The sequence below is a fragment of the Amblyomma americanum genome, chromosome 6 (genome assembly GCF_052857255.1).
Source record: "Amblyomma americanum isolate KBUSLIRL-KWMA chromosome 6, ASM5285725v1, whole genome shotgun sequence".
NCBI classification, from domain to species: Eukaryota; Metazoa; Arthropoda; class Arachnida; order Ixodida; family Ixodidae; genus Amblyomma; species Amblyomma americanum.
In genome coordinates, this window is record NC_135502.1 from 4,844,342 (window position 1) to 4,859,053 (window position 14,712).

The 14,712-nt window shown below is 50.3% G+C and overlaps 1 protein-coding gene across 5 annotated transcripts in view; it reads left to right on the forward strand.

Annotated features, from left to right (window-relative positions):
* Positions 1–14,712, forward strand: part of Galphaq (G protein alpha q subunit) — a 76,559-nt gene that overhangs the window by 21,886 nt on the left and 39,961 nt on the right. The gene's annotated exons all lie outside the window — the stretch shown is intronic.

Consider the following 14,712-nt stretch of genomic DNA (forward strand, 5'->3'; position numbering starts at 1 on the left):
TTTGTTTTACACAGGTGGAAAAATGCTCGGGTTGTAACATGGGTTGTTGGATTCTCCCAATTTCCGATAAAATGACGACTACAGGTGTGGGAGTGCAGCTTCGGCTCCCTGGGGAACAGAAGGTATAAAGCTCCTGGTTACAGCAAAATTTTGAAGAGTGCCGCAAAGTTTCCACGGCCACGCAGTAATCAAACCAGTGCATTTGCACCTCTGTCTTCGAACCAACCCTATCCAGGTAACACACCTTTCATGCTGGTGTGGACACCGTGGTGATGTAAACCGGTAGAAATGAATCGGCTTGGAAGCACTGTAATCAGATACGTGCATTTGTACCTCTGTCTTCGAACCAACCCTATCCAGATCACCCACCATGCTGGTGCAGAAGCTGTTGTGATGTAAACCAGTAGAAATGAGTCGGCTTGGAAGTGTCTGACGAGTTTGCATAGCTTTTAGTGCAGCCAACAACATAGCACGTCTGCCTAGACTTCGTTTCACCTGACATATTCACGCGCAACACCACCAAAACATTAAGAGCACTGAAGCAAACTCCACAGAAACCAGTGATAGACTGCGCACTCCAATGCGCCGAGAGGCGGTGCCACATGTTCACCTGTCTAGTCCCTATTCGGCCCCGCTAATTCAGAAATTCGGACTGTCATCGGAGTCCCGCCAAGCACCCATGTAAGTCTATGGTGTCGAGAACTCGTTTATTTGGATGCTGCAGGGTTCACATTGGTCAATTCGGACTGCTCCCCGAAGAGGCACCGTGTAAAGATTTGACGTGGTCGACTGACGATCTTCCAGGTATTAGTCCACAGGCCTGAATTGTGTATTACATTTTCTCCTGGGCCCTTCTGATATGCGCGCAAAGGTAGGCATGTTGACGGTCGGCAGGTTCCCGTCGATGGGCCGAGAGAAAATCCGGCTGCATAGTTTTGTTTTGGAGCTTCGTCGTCAGCCCCCGGCGATGGTCGCTATCGGCTGCGCATATCAGCGAGCCAGCCAAGCCGCACACTGTTTGGTACGACGATTGCCTTGTTACTTATCTTCTTTGTTTTTCGAAGGTGTCTTGCCGCTCTGGCGCCAGTGTGCAGTTCCCTTGCGTCCATTATAGTTCTATGGTATTCCAGTTCCATGGCATTTCAGTTGATCCAGTTTGTGCTGATACTCCGTGTTCGTCACGTGCTGTTCGCTGTTTGTGCGGTGAAGTCTCCTCACATGCGATGCCACAGGCAAAGAAGCTTCAGTGCTGCCATTTTGGCAACTGAAAGAAGCTGCAGAGAACCTTAACATTGTGGAGCTGTCCTGCTTGCGCCACTCGCGGTAATGTGCACGAATTAAAACATTTGATGGAAGTGCGAGAAATCGCTGTTGTCGCGCAGTTTTCGTCTTAATAGGAGACAGCAAGTACCAACTTTTCCACAACGTAAATTTCGCTTTCATGCGAGCGGTTTCATACTACACTGTTTAAGCGCGACAGTGTTAAGGGCACCATGTCGCAGAAAACCCGTTGCTGTTGTCCATGAGCAAGAAATGTATGAAAAATTCCCAGAGGAGCAACCTAGGGGGCAGATGAGCCACCTAGGTTGCGTGACCTTGTGACATCATCTCAACCTGCCCCCGAGTTGTGGGCAAACTGCCCACCCTGGCTGGTACCTGTTAAATTAATGATTGACCACGAGAGGTTGCTCAGGAAGACCAACCGGGCTCTCGCCCACCGGTGGCAGCATCTGCCATCTTTTGCCGGACAGTGGCGCATCACTTAACCACCTCACCGCTTTGCTAGAAGTGGTATGAGGACTCCCAGGGATTTATGAAGGTAAAGTAGAGAATGACCAATTCCGCATATATGGGCATTGACTTATTGCTGTTGTGTCATGCCCTTAAGGTGGAGCATAAGAATGCCCTCCAGCTTTTTATTCCCCAGCAAGTTGCTGCAACACTCTGCCTGAGATTGCACACAGCCGCCGCTCAAAGGCCCTCGAAATCGCGATAGGGTTCTGTGCTGTTCCCTTGACTCTGTAGCCATTGGGCCACCCATGTAGCAGCAGAGCTCAATTGAACTTCGGTTCGATAGACTTAGTATGAGGGCCTTTGAAATGACCATGTAACGGGGTGGAAGTCTTCACTGTATGTCAGTATGTCTGTCAAATTGTATCTGTCAACTGGCTCTTCTAGCTTCTTTGTGTCGTTCTGTGCCCCTCTTAGCAGACATGTGCCTCCCAACTCTCTTGGCATGCTGTTGATGTAAACAACCGTGGGAAAAATGACTGTTCTTGATAGCTGTGAGAGTTTTTTCCTGAATACATATGCATGAAAGAATACAAAATTCTTGAAAATGATGGCAATAGATTGTGCTTTCTGAACACATTTACTTAAGCAGGGTGTCAAACCAGAATTTTTTCGGGTTTGGGTTCACACCTTTCGGCTTCAGTACCGGGTTCAACTCTAGTGACATTCTGTTTCGGATCGAACCGGTGCAAGTGGCTTCAGGACCAAAAAAAAAGGGTTTGTAAGAAAGGTTTCAAATTTGTTTAGAAACTAGCCATTAAATGTCTGAAAATATAACTTAAGAAATTTTTTGAGTTCGAAAATGTTTGCTGACACTACATGAAAAAGTCTGTTTTCACAGTGTCTTTGACATAAGTTTTTCTCTGTGAGCCAAAAATTTTCAGAGTAAATGAAAAAAAGAAATTGGTGGGGTTTTAATGTAGTTAAACTGAGTAGACAAGCGAAAGCATGTGTTTAGCCTAACCAGCTTATCATTTTGCTTTGCTGGCTCGTCTGAACATCTTGCAACGATATTAGACTCAAGTTAAGATCTGATCGAGGTTAAGCTGATCTGATCTGTTCGTGCCATAGATGGAAGTTGATGAAGACAACGATGTGCAATGAACAACACGAGAGAGTGTTCTTATGCAGTGGCCAGCGAAACTGGTCTGTTCGCACTGCTGCGGGTTCAAATCCCAGTTGCCGCAATGTTTATTTTTTAAATTTATTTATTTGTTCAAGGTCAAGGCTTCAGCGATGGTCTGGCTTTTGCATCTTTGGTTGTGAAGTAGAGCTTTCACTCTTAAGGGGAGACGCAGGTCTTAGAACAGTCAAAAATGGTCAAAAAATCGATTTTGAGCAAAACTCATTTTCGGAACGTTTTGACCCTTCGAGCACCTATTCTCAAATTAACGCTAAATTTGGTCTGGAAATGCGATAAAATATGCTTTCAATATACCACAGCAGCCACGAAATGCCCCCAAAAAGGCAAAATTTGTTCGAACTCCCTGCGCGTGCCACGGACGCTGCAGCTGGCCGATCGCCGCCATCTTCGGCTTGGTTTGAAGCTGTTTTCTTTGTGCACAATTCGCAATATCTCAAAATGGCGTCGCTCAACCAAAACGACTGCCGTGGCTGGTTTTCCAAAGACCGTTTCCGGGTCACTGATTCGCTCGCGCATGCCGCGTTTTTCAAGCGCGCCGTTCCGCACCTGCCATTGGCTGGCGTGACCGGCGCGTAATTTTTTTTTCTTTCTCTTTTGCGTTCACCAGCATTGCTGCCGCTTCGTGCGCGTCTGCTTTTGCGCTTGTTTTTTCTCGACGCGCTGTGTTTCTGCTTTGTGCCGGGAGTTTTTTCATGCGATCAAGATGACGGGAGACAGTCAGCTTAAACCGCGCACGCAACGAGCTTTTGGAAGCCGTAAGAAACAAGCGTGGAACAAAAAGCCGAAGGCGTTGGCCACAAGCCCGCCGTCGGGACCTTTGTTAGAGCCGGTGCCGGACTCGCTGGATCTGCCAGGAACGTCAACCACGCTGCTCGCTGACGACACTGCGGGACCGAATTCCAGCACGAATTGCATCTCGGATCACGGTACAGTTCGTGTTGATGCCGTATACTACTCTGCGGCGGAGCAGGCACAGCTTGTTGAGCGATCGGTGCATACGAAGTCCGCTCTGTCGGAAAAGTTGGCGACCCAGCGCAAGTTTGAACTTCTTGGCGTCAGCACGGTGTGCCAGACCGGTGATGCTGGTACCAAGTTCGTGATTGTGGACATGAAAATTTTAAACAGATTTTTTTGCGCAAGCGAAGTGCGGAACCTGCGGCGCAACAGACAAGGAGTATGGCTTAGCTGTAAAGCTCCAGCTCGTTGGCGGCAGCTGCAACTTCTAGAGGAAGCAATTTTCTTCCCCGCGAGTTAGGGGAACTGCCAACATAACTCCCTTCGAGGTCATCGTGAGGGCCATGAAGGGAATACAGATGATAGGCAAAGGCGTGACTGCCCTTGCAGACTTTTGTGCCTGTATGAACCTGTCACACCGACGTTTGCACCACAAGACCTTTCAGGGACACCTAAAAGCTTTTGTGAAAGCCTGCGAGAGCACAGCAACTGCAAGCGAAGCTGCAAGGATCTCTATAGAGACTTCATGAATCCAGTTGGGAACATTGACGTTATTTTTGATGGTTCGTGGATGACCCGAGGTCATAGCTCTCATATCAGTGTGGCCTGCATTGTTGAGCTGTACACTGGTCTTGTGATTGACCACATTATTTACTCGAACTTTTGACTGGGATGTGCCTTGGGACCACAGCCACAAGATGAAGGCTATAGTGACTGGCTCGCCACCCACGAGTGGCAGCGAAACATCGATTGTAACTCTGGGCTGCATGGAAGTGGAGGCTGCGCTGACCATGTTTCAGAGGTCTCTGGCCAAGTATGGTCTGCGCTACACGACTGTCCTCTCTGATGGAGACAGCCGGACTTTTCATGCTTTGTCAGAAGCAAAAGTGTACGGATTCATAAAGATTGACAAGAAGGATTGCATCAACCACGTTCATAAGCGAATGGGGACTGCTCTGCCGAACCTGGTTGATAGAAAGAAGGCTCAAGGTGAATCTCTTGGCGGAAGAGGCAAGCTGACGCAGGAAAAGATAAAGAAGATCACCAACTACTACGGCTATGCCCTGAGGAGCAACAGTAATGATGTTCCAGGCATGAAGAGGGCAGTGGAAGCTACACTCCTCCACATGACTTCTACAGATGATGTCCCGAACCACTCCAAGTGCCCTGAGGGTGCTGACTCTTGGTGCAAGTTCAACAGAGCCTTGGCCAATGGTTAACTTCCACCTCCACACAATAGTGCCCTCCCGGCTTGGGTTGGGGCTGCTCTAGAGCCAGTGTTTGCAAGGCTCAGCGATGAGCACCTGTTGGCACGGTGCAGTGAAGGAAAGACTCAGAATGCGAGTGAGAGCCTACACTCTCACTCAAAATATTGGAATGTTTCTTTGGAAAGTGTGAAGCGGGCTGCTGCTGAGGCTGTTGCCATCTACAACCAAGGAAGGAGGGCAACTAATGAATTCATCAATGCAAGTCTGGGCTATGCTGCTGGTGGCTGCCTGGTTCGCCATCGGGAAACTTGTCGCTGTCACCCGCCAGCATGTGTCGGCCACATGTGCGCCACTTGTTCAGAAACTCTGTCAAACCAGAAAAACCGCTGCTCCTCTGCTGTTGCTTGTGCGATCTCCTCCATGCACGATTGCTGCGTGTGCACAGCCACGGAAACTGGAGCCACCTTGCGCTGCCATAGCTACTGGCGGTTTTACAGAATATCGGACAAACTATCACCTGCGCGGCTGCTGAACAGCAGCCTTGCTGCTACTATACCGTCGATTCTGACTCAGACAACGAGCCGCTACCGCAGAAGAAACCGTGCTTCAAATGGATGACGGACTGGCTGCGAAGGGCGCCTAAACAAGGCGCTTTCGAAAACGATGTCGGAGAATTAAATGCTGGCTACATGCGTCTACTTTCTGTGTCCTGTGCCTACTTCTATGCATTTCGTATTTTGAGCTGCGCTGTTCCCAAGTGCATTACCACCCCGGCCGGCTTTCTGCCCTATTGAAGTATAATAATAATATGTATTACCGTAATTACGCGTCACTACAGATCACACCACAATCTCGCCGGATTCATAGAGTTTGTTCCAGCCTGTCAGAGTACTAAAAGAATGTAAATTATACACATCATTCTTGCAATGAAATGGGAACCCAGTAAAATTATTACGATTGCTATCTCAAAGAAAAAAAAATGCAGCACTGCTTTCTTGTTCATCTCAAGTTTACGAATAGCAGGACAGGTAACCCGCTCCCACCTGCGGTCCCAACTAATCTTCTGAAAGGAAGATTCCTTGAGATCACGCCATTGATATTTTGGGTCTGTTACATCCCATAGAAAGCGCCTCTCTTCAGTCATCACGATCAGCTCATGAAAACGGCGGCGGCATGTTCATGCGATCAGCTGGAACACTCGTCTCCCGGCACCTGCATGGGTGGTTCTCGTACACAACCCCATCAAGAAACTGCTGGAGCTTGCTGCCGAGGCAGTCTCTACACAAGGCACAAGGCATTCCTTTTGGCTCCCTACATAGCCGCGTGCGTCAGAAGTGTGCGCTTGCTTACAAGAATGTGATGGGGATCGTAGGAAATGTGCTTCTCCACGGCGGCCGCATCCGCCAGTCGACGGTGGCCACGGCAGCCTGCCCGTTTGTATGCGCCCGCCTGCAAGACGCCGTACCGCGGCACAGACGACGGCATTGCGATGAAAGGAAACACTTTTTTGGCACTTTGCAAAGGGCATTTCCAAGCACAGAAGCAGTCAATCACCGCAAAGGGCTGTGCTTGGTCCACTGTCTCTCCAGGAAATTCGCCTGGCCAGTGAACAGGGCAAAGCAGATCCACGGTTGTTGTTTGTTTATTTTTCTGCTTCCCGAAAGCTGTCTTACCAAGACAATACCGCAGCAACTGGTCTTGTTTCTCTGCCATGCATGCAGTGTGACAAGAAGTTGTGGACCGAGTTGGTTAAGCGACTTGTTGACAGCTCGCTAGCGAACGCCGTTGGTCGATGTCACTGCTGTGTTTCCGCAATTTGACACTGGCTTAAGTGCTACGAGTTGATGGGTAGCATTTTGCATGGTTGTATATGGTAGTCACTGTGTCCAGTATTGGTAACACGTCCCCGCTACAAAATTTTTTGCCTCGTCTCATTTTTGCTGCACTTTGTTAAGTAAAAAACCTGACTAATTGAAATATTTTTTGCAGTCCCGATGACTTTGAAAGAGGTGTTACTGTGCAGGTTGATAAAGGTACCTTTTAACATTACAAGCTTTAACTGAGAACACTGTTGAAGAAGCCGAAAAAAAAGATAGCAGGAACTCTGTCATTTTATGATGATTTTATATTTCTCCTAGTTACTTTGTTCTGGCTGTGATATTATACCGGCATATTAAAAAAAGATGGTGTTTTCAGCAATAAATTCATTTGATAGTAAGGCACTCTTTCTGTGCTCTTTGTTTTGTTTTTCCTGTTATCGTGTCCTTTGCGCCATTCAAATTTATAGCACGAACCAACTAGCCCTTCAGCAAATACCACTACTGCAATAAGGAACATCTTGCAAACCACAGCGTCGCGAACAACCAGCGGTACAGTGCAGGCACCGACGAGAGGCAGCGGTCAGTCCGGTATACGCACGAGGGACCGAGCGTTCCGCGCTCGAGCTTCGGAACGTTCGGCGCTTCTCGTCGTCTTCTTCGTTAAGCGCCAGCCTCTGAAGATTCCAAAGCCGAAGGCCAGTCTTACAATTCCGCCCGGGCGAAAGGGCGCCATCCTGGCTGCCTAGGGCGATGTGACGACGGTGGGGTCGTAGTATGGTTTGAGGCGGGTCGTGTGGACAATGGCGCGGCCTCGGCGACGATGATCAGGGGATGGCGTAAGGGGTTCGATGAGGTAATTGACGGGGGATGTCTGCTGAAGAATACGGTAGGGTCCCTGGTACTTGCTAACAAGTTTGGAGGAAAGGCCGGGACTTGAGGAGGGTACCCAGAGCCAGACCAAAGAGTCAGGAAGGTAAGCGAGAGGAAGTTCAGGGAGATCACGGGTGCTTTTCTGCTGCTGCTGGGCGTGAGAAGTGAAGGACCGGGCAAGCTGTCCGCATTCTTCGGCATAAGTTGCGGCTTGAGAAAGAGTTGTAAATTCAGAAGCATCAGGGCGGTAAGGTAGAATGTTGTCCTTTGTGCAAGAAGGCTCACGGCCGTGCAGGAGAAAGTACGGAGAGAATCCAGTGGTGGCTTGAACAATGGAGTTATAAGCGTATGTGACAAAAGGGAGAACACGGTCCCAGTTACAATGGTCGGAAGCAACATACATGGCCAGCATGTCGCCGAGGGTGCGGTTGAAATGCTGGGGTTGGTAGGCGGGGCTGGTGCGGTGAACGACGTTGCATTCCTGAAGGAGAGCTTCTACAACTTCAGAGAGGAAAGCCGGACCTCTATCACTGAGCAGCTCTTTGGGCGCACCATGGCGAAGAATGATGCGATGGAGAATGAAGGATGCTATGTCGTGGGCTGTAGCGGGTGGTAAAGGCGACGTTTCAGCATAACGTGTGTAAGGTGGTCGATAGCAACGATGATCCAACGGTTCCCGGTTGATGTACTGGGAAGAGGGCCGTAGAGGTCGATGCCAGCACACTCAAAGGGCTGCGCTGTGCAAGGCAGCGGCTGCATTGGAGCGGCGGGTCGGCGAAGTGGATGTTTGCATCGCTGGCATGCAGTGCTGGACTGAACGAACTGGCGGACATAACGGGCCATCCCAAGCCAGTAGTACCGCTGTCATAGACGGGTGAAGGTCTTCAAGAATCCGGCATGGGCACACTGGGGATCATCGAGGCAGGAAGAGCAAATGAAGGAGCGCAGATGTGTCGGAATGACGAGAAGCCACTTGCGACCATCTGGGAGATAGTTGTGGCAGTACGGAAGCTCGTCTCGGATGTCGAAATGGTGGGACTGACGACGGAGATCACGGGAAAGAGGTTGAGACGATTGGCCAGATAAGAGATCTAAGAGGCAAGTGATCCATGGGTCTTTGTGTTGCTCGGAAGCCATATCAGCGGAGTCAAACGTCAAAAGAAGGCAGGGCGGATATGCAAGGCACTGCCTCAGATGGTACAGGGGAACGTGAGAGGGCATCGGCATGTTTGCGGCTCGAACGATACATAACGCGAATGTCGTACTCTTGGCGTCGCAGAGCTCAGCGCGCCAGTCGATCAGAGGGATCTTTCAAAAGATGACAACCATCAGAGGTCGTGGTGATCGATGACAACGTCAAAATGGCGCCCGTGCAGGTAGGGGCGAAATTTGACGATCGCCCAAAGGATGGCTAAACACCCCTTCTCGGTGACAGAATAGTTGGCTTCAGCTTTTGTGAGTGTCCAGCTAGCTTAAGCGACAGCATATTCGTCAAAGCTTTGCTTGCGCTGAGCGAGTACTGCACCGAGGCCGACGCTGCTGGCATCGGTGTGGAGTTCGGTCGGAGAACGAGGGTCGAAGTGACGCAGAATTGGTGGAGTGGTCAGGAGGCGATGGAGTGTCGTAAACGCTTCATCACAGGCTGGCGACCAGGCCGAAAGCTTGTGGCTGGTAAGGAGCTTGGTCAGGGGGTCGATGATAGTGGCGAAATTGCCGACAAAGCGGCGGAAGTAGGAGCAGAGGCCGACGAAGCTGCGGAGGTCTTTTACAGAAGTGGGCTTCGGAAATTCGGCCAAAGCTCTTAACTTGGCCGAGTCCGGGAGAACGCCATCCTTCGACACGGCATGTCCGAGAATAGTGAGCTGCCAAGCTCTGAAGCGGCACTTTTTTCAAATTGAGTTGGAGGCTAGCGTTGGCCAGGCAGCGAAGAGCAGTCTCAGGGTGCTGGAGGTGAGAGGAAAAGTCCGGGGAAAAGATCACAACGTCGTCTAGATAACAAAGGCATGTGTGCCATTTGAGCCCTCAGAGTATGCTGTCCATCATGCGCTCGAATGTGGCGGGTGCATTGCAGAGGCTGAAGGGCATAACATTAAATTCATAAAGCCTGTCGGGTGTGATGAACGCAGTTTTTGGGCCATCGGCACCTGCCAGTAACCGGAGCGCAAGTCCAATGAAGAAAAGAACTCGGAGCCCTGCAGGCAGTCGAGGGCATCGTCGATACGGGGGAGAGGGTAAACTTCCTTGCGTGTAATCTTGTTCAGATGACGGTAGTCCACGCAGAACAGGATGGAACTGTCTTTTTTCTTGACCAGGACCAGTGGCGATGCCCATGGGCTGTGCGACGGCTGTATCACGTGGCGCTTGAGCATGTCGGTCACCTGCTCGTCAATGATGCGGCGCTCAGCGGCTGACAAGCGGTACGGACGTTGGCGCAAAGGGGCATGGGTTCCAGTGTCAATACAGTGGGTAATGGTGGTGGTGCGGCCCAAGGAAGGTTGCTGGTAGTCAAACGAAGCTTGAAAACGGTGCAGAACGGCGACAAGCTGGTCTGTATCACGTGGCGCTTGAGCATGTCGGTCACCTGCTCGTCAATGATGCGGCGCTCAGCGGCTGACAAGCGGTACGGACGTTGGCGCAAAGGGGCATGGGTTCCAGTGTCAATACAGTGGGTAATGGTGGTGGTGCAGCCCAAGGAAGGCCGCTGGTAGTCAAACGAAGCTTGAAAACGGTGCAGAACGGCGACAAGCTGGTCTGTATCACGTGGCGCTTGAGCATGTCGGTCACCTGCTCGTCAATGATGCGGCGCTCAGCGGCTGACAAGCGGTACGGACGTTGGCGCAAAGTGGCATGGGTTCCAGTGTCAATACAGAGGGTAACGGTGGTGTTGCAGCCCAAGGAAGGTTGCTGGTAGTCAAATGAAGCTTGAAATCGGTGCAGAACGGCGACAAGCTGGTCTCGTTGGGTAGACGTCAGTGCGGCTACGGAACGGTGAAAATTATCGACAGAAGACTGATTGGTGATGGGAACGGGCGTGATGGCGCTGACGTGAAGGCCGGCCATGCTATCGACGAGGGGGTAGGCTGAGTCGGGATTGGAAAAGGCGACACTACCAAGCGATTGGCCACGGAGTAAAGTGGTAGGGCAGGAGAACGGGTTGGCCACATAGATAGCGCTGGAGCCACGAACAATTGTCAGCACGGCATGAGGCAGCAAAACAGACTTCTGGCCAGCGCATCGTAAAGAGGGGGCAAAGTGACAGTTGCATCTGAGAGAGCAGCACAAGAAAGAGGCACCAGCACTGAAGAGAAAGTTGGAACGTCTGTGTCCTCTGAGACGACCGCAGTAGTGGCAGCAGCACTGGGTACGTCCAAGGGAGCGTCACTGTAGGGCGACAAGTCAAGCTGAGCACGGGCACAGTCAATAACGGCCTCCATGGCACAATTTTCCGGCAATCTGTGATTTTACCCTTACGCAGTTCCAAAAAAAACAAACTCCAAAACAACATATAGTACAGGAATTCCTTGCACTCGAAGAAAAATACTGTATTTTTACGGACTTTTACACTGACGGTTCAAAAACGAATGTTTACGTAGGAAGTGCAGTGGTGCGAGGAAATTCGGAGACAGCAATGCGACTTCCACAGTGCGCATCCATCTTCAGCGCAGAATGTTACGCAGTATGTGTGGCAACAAAAAAATACTAAACGAGAACCTCAAAAACACTATTATTTACACAGACTCTTTAAGTGTACTTACAGCCCTCCACTCTAGAAACGCAACCACTCCCATACTTGGGGACATCATACACAACATAGTAACAGCAACAGAATAAAAGGAAATGAGAGAGCAGATTTGTGTGCCGCTCAAGCTCAGGGCAAGGAAATAAAAAAAGTAGATATACCCTTTAATGACTGCATGAAATTAGTTCAACAGAAATTAAGACAAAAATGGCAGTCGCGTTGGAACAGCGAAGTGAATAATAAACTGCACTTTGTAAAACCAGTTTTGGGTGAATATAAGTCATGTGTGCACCAGGAACGTTTTAAAGAAGTGGTTTTATGCCGTCTGCGAATAGGCCACACGCACCTCACGCACAACTTCCTGCTAACAAAACAAGATAAACCTGGTTGCGAGGAATGCGGAGAAGAACTTACTGTTAACCACATTTTATTCTCGTGTGAAACTAGAAAAACTAAGAAAAAAGTACTTCACTCAATTTTATCATGAATACATTCCTTTTCACCCAACATTGCTCTTAGCTGATAATGCCATTGTTAACATACCCTCCGTTTTTAGCTTTTTAAAAGCAGCGGGCGTCCTCGAAAAACTGTAATTTTTGAACCGCTGGTTCCCTTTATTACATGATACACCTCAGCCACTTTCTCATTCCTGAGAAGTAGGCTGAGGCTTTTTATTTGATTGGTTGGGAGCCTCAGGATCCTTGCCTAGCCAAGGATAGCCGCTAAGGCTGCCTGACCTTCTTCAAGGCTTTTACCATTAGCGATTTCCAAATTTCTTCTCTTCTTTTACTAGGCAGCACAATGTTTTTAGGTCATCTACGCCATCGGCATTTTTTGATATTCGTAAACATTCTACAGAAAGCCAATTCTACACCTTGAGTTTGGCGCATGATGGCCTTAGCTGCCTATGTGCCATAAAACCCAACACACAACAACAACAACAAAAGAAACGGGAGGAAGGGGCGCCGTCACTTTTTTGAGTCAGCGACAGAGGGTGTGACTCTGAACGGAAACGGCTGCGCCAGTGTCAACAAGTGCTTCGACGGCGACTCCCTCAACGAACACGGTAATAATATTGGCAGGCACAGGTCTTGAGTGAGTCGCTCGTGACGCAGTTCTTGCCTCTGGAACTGCGGCCGTTAGCTTTCCGCGTGGACGGCGGGTTGGCGGTGGAGCATCGGAGAATGGGAACGGCGGGCAGGAGACGGCGAGCGGTGGGAGCGGGGATGGTAACTGTGAGAAGAAGAATCCGGAGGCGGCTCGTGTGACGCAGGTGAGGACGACGACGGAAGGTCGTACGTCGGCTCACGCCTATAATCGTAGGGATGGTGGTCGCGACTGCGACACAAACGAGCCACGTGGCCAGCGACGCGACAGGCGTAGCAAATAGGGCGGTTTTCTTGTGTGCGCCAGGAATTGAGTAGCTGCGTCTGTGATCGGGGGCGGGCAACCGGACGGTAAGGTGGGGTTGCAGGTCGCTGGGGTTCTAACTGCCGGGTAGGTGGCCTGTAGACAGGGGCAGCAGGTGAGGGCCGCGACCGCTCCACGGCATCGGCTTACGTCAGAGGAGCCGCGATGAGATGTGGCTGAGGAGGTGGCAGGATTTCAGCGACCTGCTCCTCAATAACACGCTGTAGGTTGGGAGTGAGCGACGGCGCAGGCGTAGGCGGGCAGGTAGACAGATAGCTGGCGTGCGACTTCCTCGCGTACAAACTGCTGGATGCGCTGGAGGAGCGACGGTTGGTCCAGAGTACCGTCCCCTGGGAGAACCAAGCTGGAAAGTGTGGCCTCCTGAAAGCCTGCACGCCGGGTAGAAAGGCGCTGTTTGCACTGCTCATCGAAGCTTTGGCAGTAGCCGAAGACACCGGAGACAGTCTGGGGATCTTTGGCGACGAGCATCTGGAAGGCATCATCCTCAATGCCTTTCATAATATATCTGATCTTGTCGGCCTCGCTCATAGAAGGATTGACATGCTTGCAGAGGTCGACGACATCTTCTATATAACTGGTGATGTTTTCACCGGTTTGCTGGGCTAGACTTCGCAAGGGTTGCTCGGCGCGAAGCTTACGCACTGCGGGACGGCCAAAGACTTCTGTCGGATTGGTTTTTAGAGCTGTCCAGCTTGAGATGTCAGCCTCGTGGTTTCGAAACCAGAGATTGGCTGCGTCGCTCAAATAAAAGATAACGTTGGTGAGCTTGACGGTATCGTCCCACTTATTGTATGCGCTTACGCGTTCATAGGAGGCCAACCAATCCTCCACATCCATGTCATCTGTGTTGCTGAAGATGGCCAGGTCACGCTGGCGCGTGGCGCCGGAACAGAAGACAGCCGACGGAAGTGGTGAAGCGGTTTGGGTGACGGTCTCAGGCATTGCACCTCCACCACTTGTAATAAGGAACGTCTTTCAAAGCAGAGCGTCACGAACAACCAGCGGTACAGTCCAGGCACCGACCAGAGGCAGCGGTCAGTCTAGAGCACGCACGAGGGACTCGGCGTTCGGCGCTTCTCATCGTCTTCTTCGTTAAGCACCAGGCTCTGAAGACTCCAAAGCCGAAGGCCAGTCTTACACTACAAATAGTATATCTGCCTTAACGTTTGTTGTGATGATTTATCGCATGAAACTAAAAAAAGAGGTAATAATATACTTTAAAAGAGCTGCAGAATGCCTTGGTATTACAAGAACCTATTTCGGAAGATGTTTCGGAAGTTTTGGGACCAGTTAGAGGACGTCCACAGCTTTCATGAATTGCCTAGGGCTACTACAGCGTCAATCCTAGGTCGATGCCCAGGTTTCTTCTGGCTGGAACACGATCCTTCTTTGAGCTTGTGGAAGTAAATCTTGGCCATATGATGTCGAGACACTACAGAAACCAGAAATATTATTCATGACATCACTGTGATGCGTGAACTGGCTTCAGGAACGAACAAACAGATTTAAACGGAAACGAAACTTACAGGTGGACAGCTGCCGGCGTTTCATGCTAAGGTGGCGCAGTTTCATTACCCGAATCTAAATCCGATGATGCAGTTTCATCGGCAGAGCGACTGCTGCTTGATGGATCGAAAATATCGGCTTAAGATGCACCAGAATCTCGCCAAGTGCGATTTTTTTGAGCGTGTGCTATCCCCGCGGCTGACATTTGCTGTGATCACACTACCCTATAACCTTAACTTCGTGAATGTT